We start from the raw sequence: 11,100 nt of genomic DNA, 5'->3' as shown, positions 1-11,100 counted from the left end.
AGCCGCATTGAATCTCCACGGTGATATGAATTTTTAGTTGCATAGTTCTAAATGCATTTATAATATACATTAATTATGCAGCATTTACCAGTTCTACAGTTTTGCCTTATATATCATAAGTGGTCTGTATTTATATACAAAATTAAATTATTTATTGCAACCATATACTATAGTAGAAATTATGATCTTAAAATCTTTATTCTGAACCTGATGTCATTGCATAATTAATCATTTTGGTATATGGCAGTAGTAACAATTGCTAACTTGTGCTTCATAAGAAACTGTTATAACATCCTGTTCATTTTCACCGAAACCATGTACACTGAAATAATCATATTTATAACAAATCTAGTAGCCCACTTGTATTTTTTCCTGTTTCACATTGTTTTTGTATTTATCAACAACAAATTTGCATAAAATTGTGCCAAACAAATCTACTGATACAGAAAGTGCCAGTTTCTAAAAGATGGCCTTCACGTTACTAGAGATCTGACATTGAGAAACTCATAGATAAGTCAAGAATCAGGAACTATGTATTGGCTGCTTGGGAATCTTAGATAATTTGCAAATTCTAGGGATATACGTAGCCAACCGAATGCTACTAGTTCTGATCATTGTGCTAAATAGCATTTCACTTTCCTTTGGTACTCAGTTCTATTTTCATGTACAATGAATCATTTTCATTTTAACCCCTTAATGACAAAGCATTGTTTTCAATGGGTTTAGGGACCGCCCATTGTCCTTAAGGGGTTAAATCAGCTGACCTTGAATTAATTGACAGTACTACAGAGCATGCGAAGGCTCAAGTACATTTCCTACTCAAACTTACTGGTATCAGTAGAGGCGGCAAGGAGGAGGAAGAAAATAACACAAATCTCATTTTCAAACTTCATAATGTGGAGTGAATTATGTGTTTGTTATTTCATTGTACACATACTGTGGATATATATATTCATTAATGGTCTAACTTCTGTGAGTCACTTCCTACCATTGCCTCCGGATTTAAAAGATATATATATAGATCCCATGTTTCTCTCTGCTGAACTAGAATCGCATATAATAGATGCATTATACACAGGTATACACAAAACTGCACAGTTGGCCATGCTTATGTCATTTGCAAAAGTCATTATTGTTCACGCAGAGACGTCCTGTTAAAATATCCGCATTTGTCAGTTCATTTTGGATAATTTTATGAATTTGCTATTTGTTTAAACTCGCTACATGAGGCTAAAATCTCACCTTTTCTCTCCTCATTTTATATCTCTGTAGCACTTTTGGAGAACTCAACTAATTAAATATTGAATAGATCAAATTGGAGACACTTAAATGTAGATGTTCTATAAATTAGAATATCGTTTTCCCCTTATTTTGGTGGCACAATAATATGTAAACAGTAGTTTTTATTTACTTGCATTGGTGGTAATATCAAAGGCAAATGCCATAAATTAATTTGTCTTAATTTTTTTGTGGTTGTCCATCATAAGTAGCATTTTTGGGTTTGTTTGATCCTTCAGATTTCCCTTTGGTTGCATTTGGTCTTTATAAATTAATAGGTTCAACAAGTTCCAAAAAGCACCCAAGTAGTATGAACCTACTGTACTTTCACTTGCTACACATGTGGCAAATGTATGTGGTATGTCTGAGTTAGTGAACCTAGTTCTTTGTGATGCATTTTGATAAGCATCCTGGTTAAAGGTCACCCTACAATAACCATTATACATCTCCAATTGTTATTTGGTTTTTATGAATTAGCAGTAAAAAAAAATGCTATAGGTAAAATGAATAAATGTTTCTGTCTTTGATGGAAGGCAAAGCATGCGCTAATCATTTACTCTTCTTACCAAGATTGACAATTCGGTTTCTAAATATGAGGGAAGTGACAAACTTTTGGCTGCATTTACTAAATCTTTCAAATTACCAAAAAAAGCGGCTCTGGCTGGGTGCTCAGTGAGGTTACACGTACATAACAAATATTTGTGGGCAGCCATTTTGTTTTTCCAAAGCACCTCATCAGGGTCAGTTGAAAATGTGCCTTGTAATGTGACTAATATTCATGAGACCATTAAATAAGCAGTTACAAGCCATAACAAGAGGTTATTTTCTAGCATGTAGTAACCATACCTGGGAACTTTTCTAAATGAGCCGAGACTGTTGAAATATTAACTTTCATAGCCCACTGTGATGATTATATGTAATTGCTCTAATATCAGTCTTTACAGCAAACTTGACTTGTCATTATTTAAATATGCACCTAAGTGACTCGCATGCATTCAACCAGGAATATCAGACATAACACAGTCTCTGCACAAGGCCCAATTGGCCATCTTATATATGATCCCTGCAGTGCAGAGATGTTTCTTTGGCAAGCGTTATATGTTATATAAGTTTGTGTGTTTTTTGAAGATTGTAACCACTGAATATATTACTCCTGATGTGTTGGAGTGACATTTTTTTTCCCAAGGGTGGTTACTATAATTATGATGTATATTTATCACCGATCACTTGATACAATGCATCAACATGTATAGTATGACATACAACTTAACTGACCGTTCAATAAGATAAACTAGCCTAGTTTACAGTCTGAAGGTTTCTAAAAATATTTGTGGTGCACATGAACATATATATTTCTTAGGGCTGTAATAAAATCACTGCTACCCTGCAAGATACATTATAAGTATCCCAAGCTAAAAAGAATAGTCATATTAATTTACATAAAATGCAAAGTTTACTTAGTATTGCTTTTACTAACTTCATGTAGCATTACTTGGTAACATCTAAAAAGAAAATTTATAAATTATATAAATTGAATCTCCATCGCTCCAAAATAGATTCGAGCTACGGATATTATACTAAAAACTAGAAACATGATGGTCAGAGAGTTCTTACCTGTACAAACCACAGCCATAATATCAACCTATATTTTTGTGGACATTGAATACAAAATTCAATTTTTAATTAGATTTTTATTTCTTTTGTGCAGTTTTATAGGTTTCAATGGTTGATTATACCATAATTGCAGGTAAAATTGGGGTTTCTCTTGTACCTACCTCTACTTGTCAATCACTTGCAACCAGTGGTCTTACTCCTCTTATAGATTACAATTTTCATCCTGCTCTGGCAGCCTTTGATAAAAGTTGCCTACTTCAGATGCACCTAGTACAAAGTGACATAATATAATGGCCAGTACTCTTAAAAAGGAATATGTATGAAAAAACTTTAGACTCCGGCGTACATGTGTTATCTTTCTGACTGTTTACTGTATAAAACATGGTATATATCAAATATATTGTCTTTAGAAAGTTTTACGTTTTAAACCCGGTGTATATAAAATGTATTGTCATTGAGAAGGACTGCGGAAGTACAGTTCGTTTTCGTTCTCTGCATCCTCCCGGTGGATTTCACTGGAAAGCATTCAGTTAATCAGGAAGTGGAAAGGGACTGAGTTGTTTAATCTAACAGTGCTATTTCAAGTATTTTGCTCAGCCAAGGTATGGGAATTGTTGCATAAACATTGGTGCAATGTGACTTTTCGGGCTGTGATTTGTCTTGGTACGTTAGAGTCTCAAAATGTATTCGTTGTTATTGTTAACTCACTCGATCTGGAACATAGTGAACTGCAGAGGAATATGCTAGTAGAATGCAACCTGGGCTAACTATTGACTAGTCCTAATCTTTCTCAAACGCCTCCATTCTTAAGAGCTTTGGTCCTTGCAAGTGTCCAAGATTTTTTGTTAAGGTTAAAACTGCCTGGGGTTGGGTTCTGCTGAGGCTCAGCTCATGGCTTGGTCGACCTTAACCAGGAACATTTATTTGGTTGTCTTTATAGATACATAAACCTGATTGTTTACTAATAAAAGTAAATTATATCTTTAGGTCTAAAAATGACATGTTAAAATGTATTTATCATACATTTTTTTTTATTTTTTTTTTTTTTTTTTTAGCAATGCTACAAAAAGGAAGTGTTACAAATTTTGAAATCATTGGAGACCTGAAAATTATGTCTAATAGATTGTGAATCGAAAAATCATTAATAGTAATATGGAAGTAACTATATGTACATTAACGGGAAGGGTACAGGATGTTATGCAAATGGAACAGTTTCCTTCTAAAGTGAAATTAACAATCAAAATATTTTGTGTATATATAGCATTGAATGTGAATGAAGGAGCTTGCATATTCTGGATACATAAATACATTTGGTTATGTTTACTTAAAATACAATACAGATATATTTTAATTAAAAATATATATATATTTTAACATAGTTTTTGTACTTTCCCAAGATTAAAACATGGTTTCATTTTGTATTATGCAACTTGCATAAAAATGTAAATCAAAATAGCACAAAACGTTTTACTATTGATTACATTTATTTTTATTAATATGGTTTACAGTACCAAAACATAAATGATGTTTAATATCATAGCTATGTATCCTAGCACATCTAAAATAGTCACTCGACTGACAGTTATTGTATATATATATATATATATATATATATATATATATATATATATATATATATATATATATATATATATATATATATATATATATACATAAAAACATGTGTACATGACCAATTGACCAATGGCACTTGAAAAATGTTTACAGCAACTGTGCAGGTAACCTAAATATGACCATTTTTACTGATAATGTTTAAATGATGTACACCAGGCCAAAAGAAATTATTGAAAAAAAAAACCTTTTATATAGTGTGATATGTATATATTTGTTTAAACATTTTATGTCCTGATTTTGTTTTTTACTGGTTTGAATTTGGAATTTGCTCTGTATACTTTATTGTTATAAATAAAGAATTCTATGCACTGCCATTAAACCATTGTTTCCCTAAGTCTAAGTATGGGAGTATTGATAACATAACATCATTCCTTTCCTTTCTATGGTCAAAGTTGTACCCATGTCCCCATAGTAGCTGAAATACCTACCTTAATAAGAAGGCGGTTCTTGTCAAACAATGTATTTGTTTTTTCTACTCTCTTTAACACAAACTAATTTAATATGAGCCCCATGAGCTCATAAAATATAATTTAGTTATGGCTTAATTTTGTGTTGTCAGGGCCCATAAACATGTCCCTATTGTAACTACAAAGGGTTCTAACCAATGATAGCAAGACTAGCAGGAACCCATGGCCTCTCAGCAAGCCCTATTGAAGTGTACAAAGCTTTGATAGAAGTTGCACTGTACTCCGGCTTCTTGCACCAACTTTGGAGTTATCCTCATGGGAAATAAAATTGTAGTTTCCATTCCTTTGCTCACTGATCAATTAGCTTTTAAAACTTAAACTTAGATTAGCTAACACAAGATGCCATAGGAACACAGGAGTGACATACATGCATATTGTACCTACATACACATGCATATGTATTTGCAAAGCATTTATAAATTAACAACCTCTGCGACATATGCAATCAAGTCTATCTGCTTTAGACATCCCATTTTAACCATGTAATGTGTACATAAGAACGTGCCCAGCACCCAGATTGCACACAGGCTAAGGATTTACCCAGTATCCACACTGCACCCACGGAATTTGTGCAAGCACCCAGATTACACACACACTGGATTTGCACAGATTGCATCTACCGGATTTAGCCACCACTCAGATTGCTCCCACAGTGGTCTTGTCTCAGGTCTCCTCTTACTCTGGCTAATGTGCACCCTTTTTTCACTCTATATGCTTTAGGCCGTAACAGTAATGGGTAGACTGTCAAAATACACACATGCATTTTACCCTTACAAATGCATGCCCATACAAACACACATTCATACCTGTCCTTGCACATAAACATCCTTGCTTACACTTGCCTTTGCATCCACAAACTTGCTTGCACTTATACATTGGTGCTCTAACATAAAGACTTTCAAAACACACACACTCTCTACCCGTACTGTACCCATACCGTATCTCATTATCTCTCCTATTCTCTTTCCATTTTATATTTCTCCCTTTTCTCCCATTTTTATTTATCCCCTTTCCTTTTGATCTCTTTTTGTTCTCTTTATCCCCCCACCTTTCTCTTTATCTGTCCTCCTCTTTGTCTTTGTCTCCATGCCTCTCCTGTCTGTCTATCCCTCTTCAGATTTTCTTAATCTCTCCCCTTTCTGTTCACTCTTTGTGTGATCCTCCCTTCTCTTTATCTCTTTTCTTTTTATTTCCACCCTTGCTCTCTCTGTCTGTCTCTCTCTCGTTCCTCTTCTTATGATCTCTTGTCCTCTATCTCTCCTTTAAGCTTTTATCTCCTTGTTCTCTTTATCTTCCTGTCACTTTTCTATCTCTCCTCTTCTGTCTCTCTCCCCATTCTCTTTATTTCTCCATTTTATCTCTTTTCTCTCCTTCATAGCTGTCCCACCATTTCTCTTTTGCTCCCCTTTCTTTCTCTCCTCCTTTCTCTTTACCTTACCCTTTTCTCTATCCCCACGCATTTCTCTTTAGCTCTTTTTTCCCCCTACCTCTTCCTTTTCTTTTATCCCCCTTTTTCTTTGACACCTCTTTATCATTATCTCTTATCTTTTTGTTTATCTAATTTCTTCCATTTATCTTTGTCTCTCCCTTTCTCCCTATGCCCCCTTCCTCATTATCTCTCCCACTTATTATGTCTCCCCTTTCTCACCATCTCTCTCCTTTTCTCTTCAGTTTAAATGCATTTATTGTTTTGTGTTTTCGTTAGACAGTGTCCACGTTTGTTTTAATAACTAACCCAGCTATTAATAAAGAAAGAGTAATAGGTTGCAGTAACCAGTAACTGCTTTCTATCTAGCTTCAAATTCTTTAATCTTCAAGGATTCGTTGACTTATTTGGTTACGTTAAAGATAAGGGTTTGAGTCATAGAGAATTGTTTTGCCTCTGATAAAACTAAATGTTTTTTATATTGTAGATTTTATTTGCATATATACCGTATTTGCTCGATTATAAGACGAGGTTTTTTTCAGAGCAAATGCTCTGAAAAATACCCCTCGTCTTCTAATCGGGGTCGTCTTCTAATCAGACCTCAAATAGAGGTCTGATTAGGAGACTAAGATCCAGATCCCCCGCACCGCTGCAGGGGACCTGGATCCTCCTGTCTCACCCGACCCCCCCCCCCATCATACACACACTTACCGGTGCTTCCTGCAGTGTTGCCGGGGCAGCGGGTTGACGTCTACGCGATCCGCGTAGACAACGTCCGCTGCAGCCGGAAGGAGGTGTGGCTAGCAGCGGGGGTTGTCTGCGTCCGTCGCATAGACCTTCCTTGACTGTCAGAGATCAGAGTTCCCCGCTCCGGTGCGGGGAACTCAGATCTCTGACAGCCGGGGAAAGTATACGCGACGGACGCAGACAAACCCCCGCTGCTAGCCACACCTCCTTCCGGCTGCAGCAGAAGGCGACGTCAACCCGCTGCCCCGGTAAGAGAGGGGGGGAGAGCGGGGGAAGGGGGGTGAGAGAGGGGGGTAAGAGAGCGGGGGAAGGGGGGTGAGAGAGGGGGGGTGAGAGAGAGAGAGTGTGTGTGTTAGTTAAATGGGGGTATAGGGTGTGTGTGTGTGTGTGTTAGTTAGTTAAATGGGGTATAGGGTGTGTGTGTGTGTGTGTTAAATGGGGGCATAGGTCATTTCTGGAGTGGCGTTAAGGGGGCATTTAATAGAGCACTCTGCCTCCTGAAATGCCTTATACCTCCCTATATGCCACTCTGCCCCATAATATGCCTTTTAACCCCCTAAATGGCAGAGTGGCATATAGGGGTATAAGGCATTTCTGGAGGCAGAGTGCTCTATACAATGCCTTTTAACTCCCTTAATGCCACTCTGCCTCCTGAAATGCCTTATACCTCCCTATATGCCACTCTGCCCCATAATATGCATTTTAACCCCCTAAATGCCAGAATGGGATATAGGGGTATAAGGCATTTCTGGAGGCAGAGTGGCACATAGGGGGTCAAAAGGCATACCATGGAGCACAGTGGCATATAGAGGGTTAAAAGGCATATCATGGGCCACAGTGCCATATTGGAGTGGCAAGCCTGGGGGCAGATGTGTGTAACTGGGGGACAGGTTGGAAAATACAAGAAATAAAAACAAAAAAAATCTTTTTCTCAATCATAGCTTTTATTAAAAAAAATAGTTTACATGAATTAACATTTACTGGTAAAACTTTTTTCCTTTGGGGTCGTCTTATATTCAGGCTTTTTCTTTTTTTCCTAAGTTAATATTCAGATTTTGGGGGGTCGTCTTATAATCAGGGTCGTCTTATAATCGAGCAAATACGGTATGTAGTTTTTAGGAATGTGCTGATGGATACAGGGTTCACACTTGGTACATTCTAGTTCTACATTGGTCCCCATTATGTTTATGTGAGAAAGGGACCACTTGTTGGATATAGTGCATTTATATTCTACAAAACATTTTGCGTACTATGCGTGTGCAAAAGACCATAGTAAGTCTAAAAGGTCACAAGTTATCATGGTATATAACATACAGTGATTGTAAATTCACTATACATCGCTGTTATTACCTATAGGGAGCAATGTTCCCTCAAATTTTTCTTAGGCAGTGTGCGCAGAAAATTTATCTTGTGCAAAAAATTTTGTGCGCACAATATGCTTCTGCAAATGTTAAATTTAAATTGTTATTCTATATTTTTGGTACAGCTTGCTCATGGTTAATAACGCTACATTATAGTGTGATAATGTAGTATTAGTTACACAACAGTATTACTTACTGTGATGTTTTTTTAAAGGTGAAATTCTCACTGCATAAGTAAATTATGAGCGAATCACGAGCGGAGGCTCCAGGCCGCATAAAGGATAAAAAAAAAAAATTGGGAAAAACTGTTGTCCGCAGGGGCGTACCTAGAGTACACACACACACACACACACACACACACACACACACACACACACACACACACACACACACTTTAAAACTGCATAGCTTCTATCGTTAGGCAAACATTGACAGGTTTACAGCATAACTGTTAGCATTATTTACTAAGGCAGACATTGACAGTGGTACAACATAACACCTATCACTATATACCAATTTGATAAACACCTCATTGTGAGGTCAAAACGTTGTTGTCCTTCTCCTTCAATAAACCTGCCTGAGCTGGAACCCTTGAGTGCCTGGAGCCTTTTTCTATTTTGATTTACTGGGGACCTGGCACAGCTAAGCACCTGAGTTCCTGTGGCGTGTGTGCAGATTCCTGATTCTGGTGACTATATACTGAGGCAGACATTGACGGTGTTACAGCATAACTGCTATCATTATATACTGAGGCAAACATTGACGGTGGTACAGCATAACTGCTATCTTTATATACTGAGGCAAACATTGACAGTGGTACAGCAGAACATCTATCACTATATACTGAGGCACGCGCTGACGGTGGTACAGCATAACAACTATCACTATATACAGAGGCACACATTGACCGTGGTACAACATAACACCTATCACTATACATTGAGCCAGACATTGACAATAATGCAGCATAACCCAAATCACTATATACTAAGCCAAACATTGATGTGGTGTAGGCCTACCACTTATATATATATAGGGATGCACCGAAATGAAAATTCTGGACCTGAAAATTTAGCATTCACTTGACTGAAACCAAAAATGACCCCCCCTCCCACACCTTTAAAAAAAAAAAAACACTTTTATTAAAAGTAACACACCAAAATTAGACAAAAAAATTCAATATATATATATATATATATATATATATATATATATATATATATATATATATATATATAATTAACAGCAATCACACTCCTATCATGCCCAGGTTCTAGCATGTACTGGTTGCTTGGGCATGATAGGAGTGGGATTGCTGTTAGCAATCATATATATATATATATATATATATATATATATATATATATATATATATTAATATTGTTATCAAATTTTTCTGTCCAATTTTGGTGTGTTACTTACTTTTAATAAAGGTGTGGTTACCAGCAGCCAGTACATGCTGGAACCTGAGCATGATAGGAATATGATTACAGCCTCCCTATGCCATGCTATCCCCCCCACACACTTACACATCCATGCTATCACACACACACACACACAAACATTCAGTTTAAAATACAGCATAACACCCATCACTCTCACACACTTACTAATTCACTCTCACAGAATGTTTTCCTACCTGTCACTTTTCCTCCTCTTCGTTCTTCCTCGTCTGTGTCCTCTCCTTCCTTTGCAATGGAGGCGGTGGGCGTGGCTTCAGTGCTGTGCACTGGGATCTGACATCAAATCCCGATGCACAGCACCAGTTGCCGCGCGCATAGCAAGGGAGCAGGATCGGAAGTCTGTATTAACAGACCTCCCGCTCCCTTGATTTTTTTTAAGATGGTTAGAGGGAGATCCTTCATCTCCCCAACCGAGCTTGCTCCTCTAGCGGCGGACATTACTGTCCATCTCTGGAGGGGTGCCGTGCACAAACCAGTAGCGGACCGCCCCCCTTCGGTACGCTACTGGTTGTGCGCACAATTTGTGTTCATGTGCGCTCCCTCTGAAAGCTATGTGCGCGCGCACAAGCGCACAGCTTAGAGGGAACACTCATAGGGAGGTACTATCATGTACCATGGTCTGTACAGACCACTGGATATTTACTAGTCAAGATGTGAATCCCAGTCCTATGATAACATATGATGACTTTATATACTTATCCCATTATGGAAAGTAAATGATTCTGTATATAAATAGTGTCTGCATCAGAGAATAGCTATTATACTATATTCTGCAGCCATCCACTCAGTAGTCTTCTGTTTACGTTGGCCGTCATTGAAAAATGTCAAATGGTCTTAAAGTGTTCCTCAGTACATGTGAAAATTATTAGTTGGATATTGCACAGTTCTGTACAAAAGAATGCTATCCATACATTGAAGCACATAGAATTGAATAGCTGAACAGTGTTCCCAATGTTTTTTGGAAAATATACAAAGGTTCCCTTAGATACTGAATGCCTTTGAATAGCTGCATAATAAATGTTGCTCTGTTTTATTTCTATGTATCCTCCAGAACAAAAATAATAATAATAATAATAATATTCCTTTGACAAGAAACAATTTACTCTGAT

The sequence above is a fragment of the Spea bombifrons genome, chromosome 4, assembly GCF_027358695.1.
Source record: "Spea bombifrons isolate aSpeBom1 chromosome 4, aSpeBom1.2.pri, whole genome shotgun sequence".
Classification (NCBI taxonomy): domain Eukaryota; kingdom Metazoa; phylum Chordata; class Amphibia; order Anura; family Pelobatidae; genus Spea; species Spea bombifrons.
This window is presented reverse-complemented; position numbering follows the sequence as displayed.